The sequence below is a fragment of the Euprymna scolopes genome, chromosome 9 (genome assembly GCF_053919585.1).
Source record: "Euprymna scolopes isolate OS-2025 chromosome 9, ASM5391958v1, whole genome shotgun sequence".
Classification (NCBI taxonomy): Eukaryota; Metazoa; Mollusca; class Cephalopoda; order Sepiida; family Sepiolidae; genus Euprymna; species Euprymna scolopes.
This window is the reverse complement of record NC_136490.1, coordinates 13099807-13115448: the sequence shown is the minus strand read 5'-3', so window position 1 is coordinate 13115448 and position 15642 is coordinate 13099807. Positions and strand designations below refer to the sequence as shown.

Below are 15642 nucleotides of genomic sequence, written 5' to 3'. Positions count from 1 at the left end.
CATGGCTGCTCAGGCCTATTTTGTAGGTCAGAGTGCTCTTCCTCTTAGCTTTTCAATCCCCACCTTCCGAACTTATGTAACATTTCCTGCAGTGGAAGGGCAGTAAATAATAAATTAAGTGGGATAAATAGAGACTTGGTCAGAGATAGGTTAATTTCTTTTTTTTAAAATCAATTTCTAAAAGTCGTCCAACACATGCCAATATGCAAAACACGCATTAAACTAAAAAGTATGCATTTTTGATTTCAATAAATAATCTCTTAATAGCAAAAATCAAAAATTCATGTGTACCTCACATAGGTGAGAAACACATTGTGCCCAAGAATTAAGTTTTCTACATAGTTAACACTATTCTTAATGTGTTTTTTTTTTTACATTCTCACACCATCACTATTTGCAACAGAGAGATGACACTTTTAGGTCATCTATGCATAAGTTCAGTCATTATGACAACGCAATTTGCAATTCATTCAGGCGGGATAAAAAATAGTAGGCAATAGCAGGGGATAGAGCCCAGCTTTGCCCGGGCATAAAATACACTTAAATATATTTTAATTTGTCCAGATTTTATTATAGAGTCGTGATTTCTAAAGGGGGGGAAAAAAAAAAAAAAAAAAAGAGTATTTGGGCGCCATCAGCTAGAATCGAAACCGAAACGTTCAAAGCTGGTGACGCTATCACTGCACCAACGTGACACGATTATATATTATAAACTAAAAATAAAAAATAAACTAAGATAAATGTACAAAAATGTTTGACGATTTTTTTCAATTTTTACCCATTTGTAACCCCCTTAAGAACAATTTGTAACCCCTTAAAAACAATTTTAACCAGCTGAAAACCCATAAAAGAATAGTTTGTAAAAAATCCGATCATTTGAGGCCCCTAGCATTGCTATGCGACTTTTAGTTTTGGAGGAGATAGAGTTTGAAAATATAGAGACAGACAGACCGACCAACAGACATACAGACTGACTGAACAACCAACAGACAAACATATCTGTTTATATATTAGATTACTTTTGGAAAACCACTCGTATATAAGATTGTATATGTAATCAAGCAGAATTCCTGCACCCTTTCCTTGACACAATTGTTTGGAATTTTCTTAATCATTAATTCTTAAAGTTTTTTGGTTTGCAAATCAAATTCTTAACACTAAGCTGCTGTTACTGCTGTATTCTTCAGTGAACATCAAATATTTGTGGTTTGAAGAAGGGGGGATTTAAAGTATATTTACAGATTCAAGGTTACAAAACCCAGTTAGATTGACATGAAACAATCCCTAATGCAGCCCTCTCTGCAATTTTGTTCCGCAAAACAATTCAGCAGCTGAAATCAATAAAAATGAAAAATATTATTTCGTACTTCTGTATTTACCGACCCCGCGGTTTCCACAGAGTTTCTCGGCTGTGCTCAGCTACGGATGAGAATAACCGGAAACGGCTGATGCTCAGCTACGGATGAGAATAACCGGAAACGGCTGATCGCAAAACGTTAAACCTCTACAAGAAAATTATAACGATAAACAGGAAATACGTGGAAATAGAATTGTTGGATATAGAGAGGTGGCAATGCATATTTGAAAGCAGCAGAGGTGTGCACACATGCACATTCCAGATGAAGTTGATATACATTTTTGTGTCCCATAAAAAGGACCGAAATTATAATTAAATGAAAACAAAGGGCTTTTTACATTCCAAGATTAGAAGTTATGAATTGTGCAATGCAAAATAGCACAGAAGAATGTAATATCTTGATGTTTGCAATTCCAGGAATGTCGATTTGTGACTATATAAGAGAAATATAAACAAAAAATGGAAAAGAGCAGACTGACAGCGCTGAACGTGATTGAAATCTTGACACCTCTCCGTTGTACAGCCACACACCAACCAATCCTTTACAACTAAGGTCTTCCTCTCTCTTTTTGTCAATGAACTAGAAGCGTAATTGTAAATAAAACTTATACTTTGAAATTTGTCTCGGTGTTGATTTTGAAGGTAGCGATAAAAGACTTGTCAGATGTATAGATTATATAAATTATATGTACATTCAACAACGCAACACAATAAATACAATTACAAACATCTATCTATCCTAACCCTAACCTGTGTGATTAAAATTAATTTTTTATTTCTTCCAATTTATAAAAAAGTAGCTTCATAAATAGCTAAAGACAAAAAGTGCTTTCATTAAAAAGCTGAAGAACACTCGAGCCTGAGGCAACTTCGTAGCAATCGCTGGTTGGTAAATGTAAAAGCACATAATATTTACCAATATAATCTCAATGATTAATTTTTTTTTTTTATTACAAAGAAGTTACCACTTATCAAGGCCTAGAGGCCACTTGAGGATAAGGATTAATGAATGTATAGTAGTCAATGGGACAATATCGTAACCGTTTGTAGTGGAAATTCAGTAAATTGGGTTACTTCAGAGGACGGCTCATCAAGAACTTGTTTATGTTGGACTTTAAGATAACCATATTGTAGTCAGCTGGAAAGCAGAGAAACGGAAGAGAGTTCCACAGGTGTGCAGTTGTAAGAAAGAAGCTTTGTTCATGGAATCTACATTTAGGTTTAAGCACAGATAAATAAATAAATAAAAAAAAACGAGTGATTTGTCAAGCTCACATTATTTTTTGCAAATTGCTTTGATGTTAAAATACTGATGAATTCTTAATGTAGATTTCATCTTGAAACAAGATTTTGAAAGGAGAGGAGCCGTGGTGAAAGGAATAAATAAAAAAAATTAACTTTGTTCTTACAATATCATTTGTCTACCAAACACACCTAAAAAAAAAGTCTTTCATGGAATCTACTTATATATAAAAAGCACTGTGTGTGTGTGTGTGTGTGTGTGTGTGTGTGAAAGTTCATCCCCTATGGACTCCAAAACAGTTGGGCCGATTCTTTTTCAAATTTAACACAAATGTTGTTTATGTGTTTCAGAGTGTTCTCAGATAGGATGCTTCCAATAAATATGGAAAAATCGATAATCAAGAAAATCCGATTAAAGAAGAAACAGTCAAAAATTAACATTCTTATACAGCCTAATATCACAAGTGCATTTGAGAAGTTTGATCACCACACAAGTAGAAGAGACCAGCATATAAAATCAACAGTATATTCTTTGATGAGACAGGGGCATGTTTGAAATGAATATTTCTGTTTAAAGCACAAGTGAGCCATGATATTTGACGTTTGCATTTTAAACATGTCATTATACGAGAATAATTTTATAAAACCAACAGTAGGGTCTCTACAGTGCAATGTAGATTACAATGTATTGTGGATTAAGTCACTGCGGGGAGGCATATGAAGCTTTCTCCTGGTGCAATGCAGTGGGTCCCAATCAGAGCAGGCAATCAATCAATTTGATTGAAAAATGGACGATTTCACCAATGGGAATGCGGAACATTCATTGATCCTCATTTAATCCCAGGCAACAGTAGGTCTCCTTGCTCGTCATTAATAAAATTTATAGTTCTTTCTGTGATTCAACCATATGATAACTATTATTCCTGATAGTCATCAATGACTTCCCTGATAATATTGTGTCTGAGATGGGTATATTTGTTGATGATACAACACTATATGCATGAGGGAAGAACGGTGGTACACAAATCTAAGACAATGGCAGAATCATTAGAAAATGACCTCCAGACCATAGTGGAATAGGACTGTAAATGGAGGGTAACTTTAAATGCTAGTTAGACTAATCTGCTCTCCTTTAACAATTACAAGAAGCCTATCCAACCACCAATATCCATGACAAATAACTCCCTACCTGAGAATTGTTCCTTCAAACTCCTCGGCTTAACATTCACAGGAAATATGAACTGGAACAAATACATTGAAGGCGTTGCAAAGGCTGCTGCAAGGAAGGTGGGCTTCCTCTATCATGCTAGAAAAGTACTCACCCACACCTGAAAGTATCCTGTACCTCTACAAAGCCACGATTCGCCCATACATGGGGTATTTTTGCCACATCTGGGCTGGTGCATCTACCACTAGTCTCTCCCTCTTGGATAGAGTCCAAAAAAACGGTCTCCAATCAAATAGGTCTCACTTTGTCAACTAGGCTCCAACCCCTGTCCCATTGTCGTAATGTTGCATCCCTGTGCCTGTTTTACAAATATTTTAATGGCATGTGCTCTGATGGACTCATTGCACTTGTGCTCCCTCAACGTACATATTCCTGACAAACCTACTTAGCAGCAAAATCACACCCCTTCACTATAGAGGTCCCAAATGTCAACGTTTTCTACTCTAATAGCTTCTTCCCTAGAACAGTTAGCCTTTGGAATTCCCTTCCTGCTACCTGCTTCCCTAACTGTACTGATATGCAGAAGTTCAAATGTAATGTAAACCAGCATCTTAATCTTTCTTAGGCATGGTCTCAATAGCCCCTTACGTCCAAGTGGCAATGTGCCTTGTTTGGGGTGAAGGTGAGAAAAAAAAAAAAAGGGTCTGTGTATGCCTGACCTGTCCACCAACTTTCAATCATGAAAGTACAACAGTCAAAGTCGTGGTTCAATGATAAGCACACCTGGATCATGGCATCCGTTCCATCTTGAAAAACAATAGATACTCCTCCTCTGTAAAAGTTGCTGTGCATGTAATTGTGAGGCAAAGATTGCTCAATCTCCAACTACATCTCTCCTAAACCTGTACTGCTTGATACACCTGGATGTGATGTGCAACACTGCCAATAACTTTGACACGCTTCTCTTTTGGCATTAGCTTCATTTCAGCTGTAATGGTCTTGTTCAGTTCAGGAATAGTTCATTGTTTTGATAGACTTTATCTTTGAAATAAGCCTAAAGATAGAAACTGAAGATTGTTTATACCAAATATGGTCGGACTGCAGAAAGCTTTGTGAACTAAAATAAAAATTCCATGGTTGGTATTGGGAGTGTTTGAGATGAGAATTTATCTTACATTAAGAAAAAAAAAAAAAAAAAAGAAAAAATCCTTTTCTATACTGGTGAAAGCATCTCTTATGAACAAGTGCCAGCAAGACATAATAGCACTTTTGTCTGATGAGGTTCAAAGCAAAAGATACAATCCTGCCAATCATCTGAAGGAATGCAATTAAACAATCGCCAATGATTCCAGAATTTTCCATTCCCACTGGAGCAAAAATAAATCAGTTTCACAAGAGATGAATATTTATTTTATAAATTTTCACATCTGAAGCAACATAACCCATTTCAAATGCAGGACATTAAATTTCCAGCTAAAAATTGCATTGCTGCAGGTGACAAAAAACTCCTAATTTTTGACAACTGACGAAAAGTATTGGTTTTTACTAGATTTTATTTAAATTCTTACTTTTTTACCCAACGAATATTTAATGCTTTAGATATGCACTTTATGACCGAACAAAATAATAATAATAATAAAAAAGGGTAACAGATTTTAATCAAAACATTTTAAGATAGAATACGCAAATCAGAAGAACAGGTGACTCAAAGTCCGCGACAGACAGTGTCAGAAAAAAAAAAAAAAAAAAAAAACACATCACATTATATTTAATTGCTTTTTACATTAAATAATAAATATGTTATTGGTTCACAGTTTTGATTTTGTTTTTACTATTATGAAAAATATTTTATTATATATCATTTTTTTTTTTTTTTTTTTTCAGAAAAATAGAATAAACTTTTATCCGACAATTTGCTGCAGACTTTGAGTTGCCTGTTCTTCTGATTTACCAGATTAACATTCTGTTTTGTTATTGTCATGTTTTTAAAGATGAAATTGTCAAAATGAAGAAAAGAAAGAATACCAATAATTTTCAGTTCTTCTTCGTTATTGTAGCGAAATCTGACATCATGAATAAATTGAATTTTCCATCAAATGCAATAACTACATACTTTTTTTTGTCCATTTCAAAAATAACCAATGTTTATCTACCTAATTATCATGTCACAATTAGTTAAATATTTCTGGAATATTACATAAACATATTTCCATGATTCAGTGAGAAAATGATTTCACCATGTTTGTTTTGTCACGTGTGACGTAAACATAAGGGAAATAACTCATAGTTTGAATTGGCCTAACTTTTTGAGTTTTTAAAAATGAATTACCTCCCTTACTTATGTGTGCTTTTCAGTTATTATGTTAGTTAAAATTTCTAATTTCTTCAAAAACTATTTTATTTTATAATTAAATTTCTACCTTATTGTTTTTTTTATAGATTTCCACAGGCTTCAAAAGCTATGAATTTCTTCTCTTCTTTTATTGGTATTTGAGGATACGAATTCTGCAAGTCCAGGGTAGTAAAAACGGAATAGCGAGTAACTTTTTGGACTAGTTCATCAATTCTTGGTAAAGGATAAGTATCCAGGTACATGAACCAGTTGATGGTCTGACTATAGTAAAAGACAAGACACTTCTCGAGTCACTCGTTAGTGGTTATTAGAATCTGTGCTTTCAGGGAGAGCAAGAGGATTCAATAACACCATCCTTTAGAAAGTTATAAATTTTGGATTGTATAAACTGCTGATTGATTGACGAGCGTCTTCTGGATTTTGTAGCAATAGGCTTGCAACCAGGCAATAAATGTTTGAATAGCGGTGAAGAAACAAAACGGGACATCATTACAGTGCATGCAGAAAAGGGATCTTTGTGACCCCCAAAGGGTGTTTTTACCTTTGAGTGTAGTTTGAGAAAGTTGTGGTCAAGTAAGACGTCTGAGCAAAGAGAAGAAAGGACTGAAAGTTTGAAACGCAGGTAGGTAAACCCTTTATGTGCTAATGTTGCATAGCAGTGACCTAACGTACTGCTGGATAAGGCTGTGGATGCTATTGATATCTTCCTGCGCAGATATTGTGTCGGCAAGTTGTACTTATGGATGATGTTTGATGATATATAGCTTTCTGAGCAACCAGTATCCACCAGAGCCTCCAGGATGATTTTAGTCACTGAAAGTTTAATTATAGCTTTTGACAGAATCAGGTGATGCAGCGGTTACAACCGATGCGATTGACGATTCATAAACAGAAGTCACCTTCTTAAGGGAGTGATTTGATCAGCAGACTAGTTAGAAATGTCCTCTCTTGCCACAGCTTCTACAGGTGGGGCATTTAATTTGTGGATTACATCGATTACTGCAGAAGAAACATTTTTCCCCCTCGCTGCAGCTGAAACATTTTCAGAAGTACAAGAAACCTCATAAGTCACTGGTGTGAGGTTGATATAAGATTCAGCTTGTTTCTGGGCTGTTTCTAGAGAACAAGCTAAGTTGGAAGCATCTTTCAAATTGAATGTCCTCTCTAAGAGTTGTTGTCGAATTATATGAGAGTGAATGCCTGTTATGAGGGCATCACAAACTGCTTGGTCATAATGTTCTTTAACCATTATTGCCTCAAAGTGACGATCTGCAGTAAACGAATTTAACTTCTACAAAAAATCATCAATCGTTTCACCAGGCACCTGCCAAGAGGTTACCAAAAAATATCTAGAATGAACGATGTTAGAGGGCTTTACGAAAAGAGACTAGAGTTTAGTGATGATGGATTCATATGAGTCACAATTTGCTATTATTTGTGCACTGAATGGGAGATGTAATTGTTAAGAAAGTCTAGTTGACTGTTGATTGATCTCAGGAAATTGTTGAATGTACACAGCCAATGTGTCCAATGGTCTGTGGAATCAGGGTTATCATCAAAATGCTGTGTCTTCAGAAATTGGTCCATTTTAGATTAGATTCTAGACGAATAAATTGTAATGATACGGAAGACTAATGAAAACCAGTTGATAATGCTTTATTCATCTAGAATCATAGGTTTGCATGCTGAAATGGAAGAATGAAAAATTGCTAAGATGTTATAAAGTAACAATGCTAATATGACAAGACTAGCGATTACAGATAACAGCAGCGGCAGCTTGCGGTTTACGATTGATCTCTCAGGCAAACTAAGCAGGTGATAGAAGTTGGGAACACATGGCTTACTTCCCCTTTTCTGGGTAGGAAACCAAAACGAGCTGACTTATTCTATGCCGTTTCTTCGAGCCCCAATCATCTCTCTTGGGTCACAACCGCCTCGACCTCCACTTTGCCAAGCTCATTCCACCCTGGGATTCGGCAAGACTCAACATGGTTACTGTAGCCACACACCCATACACATATGGACTTGCTATAACACATGTACATACCTACATGACTCTAACTTCAATACCTGTGTATGCTACATATCTGCAATGAACTGGACATGTGGCCAGAATGGAAAACAATCATATCCCAAAAATCCCTATTGCATGGAGAATTGGAAAATAGGTACAAGAATACTGGCGGGCAGAAACTCTGCTACACAGATGTGATAAAGGCAATGAATATGAACACGAAAAATTGGGAAGAGTTAGCAGTAGACGGAAGTTGGTGGTGCAGTAGCCTTCACAAAGGAAAGGCAGAAATAGAAGCAAAAATAAAGGCCAGGTCTGAACAAAAACGTTACCAAAAGGATAACCCTGGTAACTACCCATTAACTACTTGTGGGGAAACTTTTCACACTGAGCGTCGAATGCTATAGCACCGTAGGATAAAGCACCGAGACCATGACTAGTCATCTTCAGCTGTGAAGGACTGCGTGATGATGATGCTATGTATGAACACTTTCATCCTTTTTTCATAAAAGACTTATTTCAGTACTAAAACTCTTCTCTTTTCTATTGCTCTTTTATTCACCGGTTAAAGATGATCCAATAAAGTTGTTTTAAATGTTACAATGAAACGATTTTCAACGAAGTGAAAATCAAGAGAAAGATACAGTGCGTGTGTGTGTAGGGAAAGAGACAGGAAGTCATTCTTTGATGAAACAATAGCTTTCTAATGTCTCTCCCTCTCCCTTCATGAATTGTTTAAAGTCTTAGATTATGTGGCAAAAGTAATGTACTCAGTGAAGAAAAAGGAAGGCAAGGCAAGAGAGGAAAAGAAAAAAAAAAAACAGGAAGATAAAGCAAGAAAGATGAGAGGTTGAGAGAGAAATAAAATCCAGCCAAATAGCGATGAAAAAATAAAGTAAAGCTCTAGAGATTTTTGTTTGAACAAAAAGTGGAATTCAACCAACACGTGAACAAGTCACATTCATTATCTGCATATGGATGAATATTTAATATAGATCCTTCTTAGACAAAAGAAAGATCCAAGTTGTCGTCAGTGGCCGTACATCCAAACATGACTTTAACGTGGATGTACCACAGAGGTCGATTCTTGAACTTTTGTTACCGATTTTCATAAATGACCTCTCTGATGAAATTATGTCAAAGATGGGTATGTTTGCTGATGACACCATGCGCTCATTTCGACATGCGAGTAAAACGAATGCACACATATATGAAGCAATGGCTGAATCCTTGAATGTGGCCAAAAATAGATGGTGACATTTAATGCTAAGAAAGATTTGGCTCCTTTAGCAATTCCTTTCCAGTCACATATTGCCATGGTTAATAGCAATCCACCTGAGAGTTCAACATTTAAATTTCTCTGCTTTACATTCACTTGCAACATGAATTAGAACAGATACATAGAAGATACTACCAAGTCTGCTGCAAAGAAAGTTGCCCCTCCCCCACTAAAAGGAGTTAAAAAAACTTTTCTTATATCTGCTATTATCCTATATTTCTACAAAGCCCCCCCCCCTTCATCCACATACAAAGTATTGCTGACACTGCTGAGCTGATGCACTAACCATTAGACAGGTTCCAAAAATTTTAATATATTTTCTGACCTAGTTTTCATTTCGGCGTTTCACATGTACGATGAAACTACAGGGTTCCCCTCAAAAATAGCTGACGGATAAAAAAAATAAAATTCATAACTTCCTTAATTTCTTTCTTTTATTTTTTCAGAGTATCTAGAGTAACCAAAGTCATCATGAATCGTTACACCAACGAACGGATATTTATCGTAGAGTGATACTTTTGGTTGAATGAGTTGATATCAGAAACTCCAAGAAAATTTTGATGCCACTTCAACACAAAGAATTCTAGTGCCAATGCGATTAAAGCCATGTAGACGTGCTATCATAAGCAAGGATCTGTATATGACCTCCCTAAATCTGGTAGAGACCACAGAGCAAGATGAAAATCGTCAACGATTAGCAGAAAGTGTGGACGAAGATATAACAGACAACACGCTATGCAACATACAAATATCTGTGCATGACGTTGACAAGCTAATCAAGAACCTTGATTCCAGTAAAGCAACTGGCCCTGACAGTATTCCAATTATAGTGTTGAAAAAGCTTCAACCAGAACTTGCCCCCATACTTACAAAACTGTTTAAGTGTTGCTTTAAGGAGAAGTGCTTTCCAACACCCTGGAAAACCTCATCAGTATGTCCCGTATTTAAGAATTCAGGTGATAAGTCATTTCCCTCTCAGTACAAACCAATAAGTCTCCTATGTGTCATAAGTAAGCTGCTGGAATCCATATTAAATAGTGAAGTACTCAACCACCTCATCAAAAATAAACTTCTTAGTGACATGCAATATGGTTTTCGTTCTGCTAGATCTACAGCAGATGTACTAACGGTTATATCTTGGCAAAGGCTTCCTTTCTAGGGCAATTGCTCTTGACATATCAAAGGCCTTCGATAAGGTATGGCATAAGGGCCTACTTCACAAGATTTCCAACTACGGTATAACTGGAAATGTATTCTCAATTATTAAATCATTTCTCTCTGATAGGCTCATAATAGTGGTTGATGGGCAGAAATCAGGCTCACAGTATTAATGCTGGAGTCTCTCAGGGGTCCATCCTGAATCCAACTCTCTTCCTGATCTACATCAATGATCTCTCAAAACACTTTAATAATTTGTTGACATCTATGCTGATGACACGACCATCTATGGCAATACATCAAAGGCCGTACGTAAATGACGAAGTTCTCTGATTCTCTCTCCTCTGATCTTGGGTGTGTGGTACAGTGGGGGAAGAGGTGGCTGGTTACTTTTAATGCATCTAAAACTAAGCTCCTATCTTTACATCAATGCTCTGATCCCCATCTGGCATCAATTGAAATCGATGGCTCTCGTCTAGGGGAGGCTCCATGTTTTGACAAGCTTCTGGGTTTGATCTTTACTCCTGATCTGAAATGGAACATGTACATCAAGTCTGTTGCCAAGGTTGGTGGGAAAATGGTGGGATCCTTCTACTGCTCCAGGAGATATCTCACTACTGATGCAATTCTTTATCTGTATAAAAGCCAAGTACATCCAAGGATGGAGTACTGCTGCCACATCTGGGCAGAAGCTGCTAAAAACAGCCTATCCTGCCTTGACAGAGTACAAAATAGACTTTGTGGTTTAGTGGGGGATGCCCTTCTTCTCCCTGCAACCTCTCTCTCTCCCAGAAGAGACATTGCGAGCCTTTTTCTTTTTACTGTTATTTCCATGGCAAGTGCTCGTCTGAGCTCTAATCTCTGGTCCACCTTCGCCAATCTTTCATGATAAACACCCGTCTAGCTGAAACCACTGTCAATAATTTTCCCCACTCTTTATCTGTGCCTAAATCAAAACATAGATTCCATGAACAAAGCTTCTTTCCTAGAAGTGCACGCCTGTCGAACTCTCTTCCGTTTGCCTGTTTCCCACCTGACTACAACTTGGATGTCTTCAAGTTCAACATAAACAAATTCCTGATGAACCGCCCCTTTAAGTAAGACACTTCATCAAATCTCCAATACTAACGATTACTACGATACTATCCCATTGATTACTGTACACGCAATAACCCTTATCCCCGAGTGGCTTCCAGGCCTTGATAAGTGGTGACCTCCATGTAAAAAAAAAAAAGAAAAAAAAGATCCATCCACATTAGTAAGAAAATCAAGTCAAATTTGTGTCTCTAGATCATCTTTTCATCGAATGCTTCATGAAGAAGGCAAGTACCCATACAAAATTCAATTGGTGCAAGAGATCATGAAAAAAAGGTTGGATTATTCCATGCAATTCCAAAATTTGGCCAATGGGGATCCAAACTTCCTCAAAAAAAAAAAAAAAAAAGAAGCGGATATACGCAAACAAACTGGCCACAATAAATGCCCTAAAAATAACATTGAGGAGGAAATTAGGGACATAAGCTTTGAAACATTAAGTAATATGTTTAACATTGCTCTGAAGAAAGCACAAGAGTGTGAAAATTAAAATGGTGGACATCTGAGTAACATCAATTTTCATAACTAAAATTAGACCTTAATGAAAACATACCCTAGATTAAGTTGTGTAAATACACTAATTTCAAAAAAATAACGAAAAGGCTCACCTACCTACTGATGAAATTTGATGAGTATAACTTAAATATTAAAGTTATTCAAATTTTAAAACATCAGCTCCTTGGGGAACGCCCTATAATTATATATATTTTTTTTAATGTGTTTTGAGGGTACGTGTAACGAATGGGTATACAGAGACTTTCAGTACTTTGACGGAAAATCCAAAGTCATCAGAAATGGCAGAAGCAGTTTACGATTTGAAAGCGGGACAGTGGGGGGTAAAAATGCAGACGACCCTAAACATGAAAAGGTTTAGATAAGAGTTATATTTTTTTAGCCTATTAAGAAAAAAAAAAACATCCTAAACTGATTCGGTCAAAGTACTAAAATCCTCTGGATATTCATTATAGGAACTTTTTTTTTTTTTGATCTTTTACTAAAACATGGTTCAAGTTTTTACTAAGTTTGATAGCAAAGTCGAAATCCATTTCACTCTAAATAATTTTGATGAAATATAACAAAGAGGTACTAGTGCAGAGAGTGATCTGATCCGGACGTTATTATTTAAAAAGCCATTCTTAACATGGGGAGGGGAGGGTGTTTTGTACCTATTCTATACTTTAACCTTACAATTGAATAATAAAAAAAAAACATGTCATAAAACTTTAATTAAACTTGGAAATACGATTTAAAAAATAGCGCGGATCACTCTCTGCACTAGCACCAACAAAGATTCTTGTTTTATCTGCCGCAGTGCCGCAGCAAATTTGAAAAATAAGGATTTTTTTAAATAATTTCTAAAGTTTACTGACTTAACACACAAAAAAAGAACATATAAAACCATCTGTTTTGGGTGAAAGTCACGAAATCACGGTACGAGTTCATTGTGAGGAAAATTTGTGTAAGCATTATTTTTTTTATTTTTTGTTAAATATAATTTTATGAGGAATCTTTTCAACGAGAAATACGTTTTAAATATGTAAACATTAGGCAAAGAATGACAACTTATCTAAAATGAGCGTCACTTGAACCATATTGGATAATTTTTCCATAATGTTTAAAGCGTGTATTTCTCAATACAAAATGTGTATTTCTCAATAGATTTTAACTCGAAATAATTCCTCCTATAATTATATTTAACAACAATTTTTTTTTTGTAAATTTTTTCCTGGTTTCCACCCTAAGATTTTCTTTTAAAATGACTACTCACAGGTTTTCGGATATGCTAAAAACGAATATTGCATTTAAATTTTCCGCAAGTAAGTAGTTTCCGGATATTACGCAATGTCATTTGTTATATTATTGCTGGTGGCCATCTTGGTACGCGCGCTTGCACGTAGTTTCTCGGGTTACGTTTGCGCGCGCCCGTGCGTACCCAGATGACCACCAGCAATAATATAAGAAATGATTGCTTAATATCCGGAAAGCTACTTATTTGCGGAAAATTTAAATGCGATATTCATCTTCAGCATACCCGAACACCATAGAGTAATGATTTTAAAGGAAAATGTAAAGGTGGAAACCAGGTAAAAATTTACCTTTTTTTCTCGCAATAAACGCACGCCAGGATTTAGTGACTTTGCCCTACCGCGCTGCGCTGCGCTGCCCTGTTTTGTTCATATTTTCTTGCCTCCCCACGAGGGCAGAGTTAGACACAAGGTAGGTTCTTAATGTGGGTAAAATCCAGCTCCCCAAAAGAGGCACTCGGGATAGGAACAAAAATTAAAATTGTCTCAGTTATGAAGGATTTTTCCTCCACTGATCGAGGACAGCAAAGGTGAAGTGTAGCATCAGAACATATACTACACTGTGATCTTTGCCCTGTTTTGTCATCCAGAAAAAACGCACAATCTTCACTGCAAACAGAAACGAAAATAGTTTGGTACTTCTGCAGTTTACGGACCGTGCTGAAATAATAACGTGGTATTTAAGCAGAGAAGGTACCGTGCTATTTTTAAGATAATATTGTGAAAATTTCAAGTATTACGGTATCTTTTGTTTCTTAAACTGTTTGGTGAAAGTACAGAATAGTTAAAAGGTTCCCTATCCATGTTAAGAGTGGCTTTCTAAGGGTATTATTTCAACACTGGTCGTATTCTGCACAAAACAACTAGGATTAAAAAAAAAAAAAAAAACTCGTTTAAGTTTTCTATTATTAAAAACTAAAAAAAAATAAAATAAATAATAATGTGCATTTATCAAAGTTACGTATAGGCGAGAAACATAGATACACGAAATAGATTTTTACATATATATTTTTAATTCACATTAAAGAAATTATGGGCGTTGTCTAATTTAAATAAACAAATACTTATTTATATCAAATTTTATTTCTGTTTTAATTTTTTTTTTTATCAAATCCAGTCACAGTTGTCTTTTTTTGATGTTGGTTCAAAGACAAATATTCAAGGAATGTTTTAGTAATTCCAGAAATAACATCAACAAAAAAATATAAATATGATGGCGTTAAATCTTTTTTTTTTTTTTTTTTTTCTAGTTCACCAAAGATTCGAACGGGGAATTAATATAATCTTGACATTTATTCTTACCTTTGTAGATTAATTTTTAAGTCAACAAGATCCGTGCGGAATGTTTTCAGTGAAAACAATAAATAAATAAATAAATGAAATCTATTTAACAAGGGAGACAATCGAGTTCAACTTCCGGTTTAAAAAAAATGACATTCAACACGTAACCTTGTGTTAATTCCTATTTCAGTCACCTAAATTAGGTGCTTGTTAATTGGTGATCTTTTAAACTAATGCATTTCAGAAGAAAACATTATACTTTCGTGCGATGTCGAAATTAGTGCACATTCTAAAAATCATGAAGAATATAGAATATTTGCAAGAGAAGATTTACAAGATGTAATTTTAACAAAACGTCATCCATAATTAGTACGTTCTAAAAAATGTGGGACCCTTAATTTAAGCCAACTAAGATCAAGAGAGATAAATTAGTTTGTCATATTGAATTAGTCGCACAACTATTCCACGTTGAAACATATGATAAAACTCAATAATTCGATAAATTTTATTTTTACTTCCAGGGAGACCCGACGTTGCCCATGATTGAATGAAGATCAACTATGTTTCACACTCCCATATTTTTATTGTCAATGAAATCGGTGAAATCGCACGTTTTTTAAACAATTTGATTGATTATCTGCTCTAGTCGGAGACCCATCGTGGTGCACCGGGAGGAAGCTTCACATGCCTCTCCACAAGGACTTAGTTCACAATAGATTGTAGTCTTCATTGCACTATAGAGAACGTACTGTTGATTTTATAAAATTATTTATATATATATATATATATATATATATATATATATATATATATATATATAGGCTTGTATCAAAATTTAAAATGCAAAAGTCAAGTATCATGCTTCAATTGTGCTCTAAACAGAAACATTC

The 15642-nt window shown here is 35.5% G+C and overlaps 1 protein-coding gene across 3 annotated transcripts in view; it reads right to left on the bottom strand.

Annotated features, from left to right (window-relative positions):
- LOC145284437 (AKT-interacting protein-like) overlaps nucleotides 1-14890 on the bottom strand; it is a 110007-nt gene extending 95117 nt beyond the window's left edge. For all 3 annotated transcript variants that reach the window (XM_080133248.1, XM_080133246.1, XM_080133247.1), the window contains exon 1: nucleotides 14774-14890. The gene's annotated coding sequence lies outside the window, so the exon portion shown is untranslated. The remainder of the gene's footprint in view (nucleotides 1-14773) is intronic.
- Nucleotides 14891-15642: the final 752 nt, after the last annotated feature.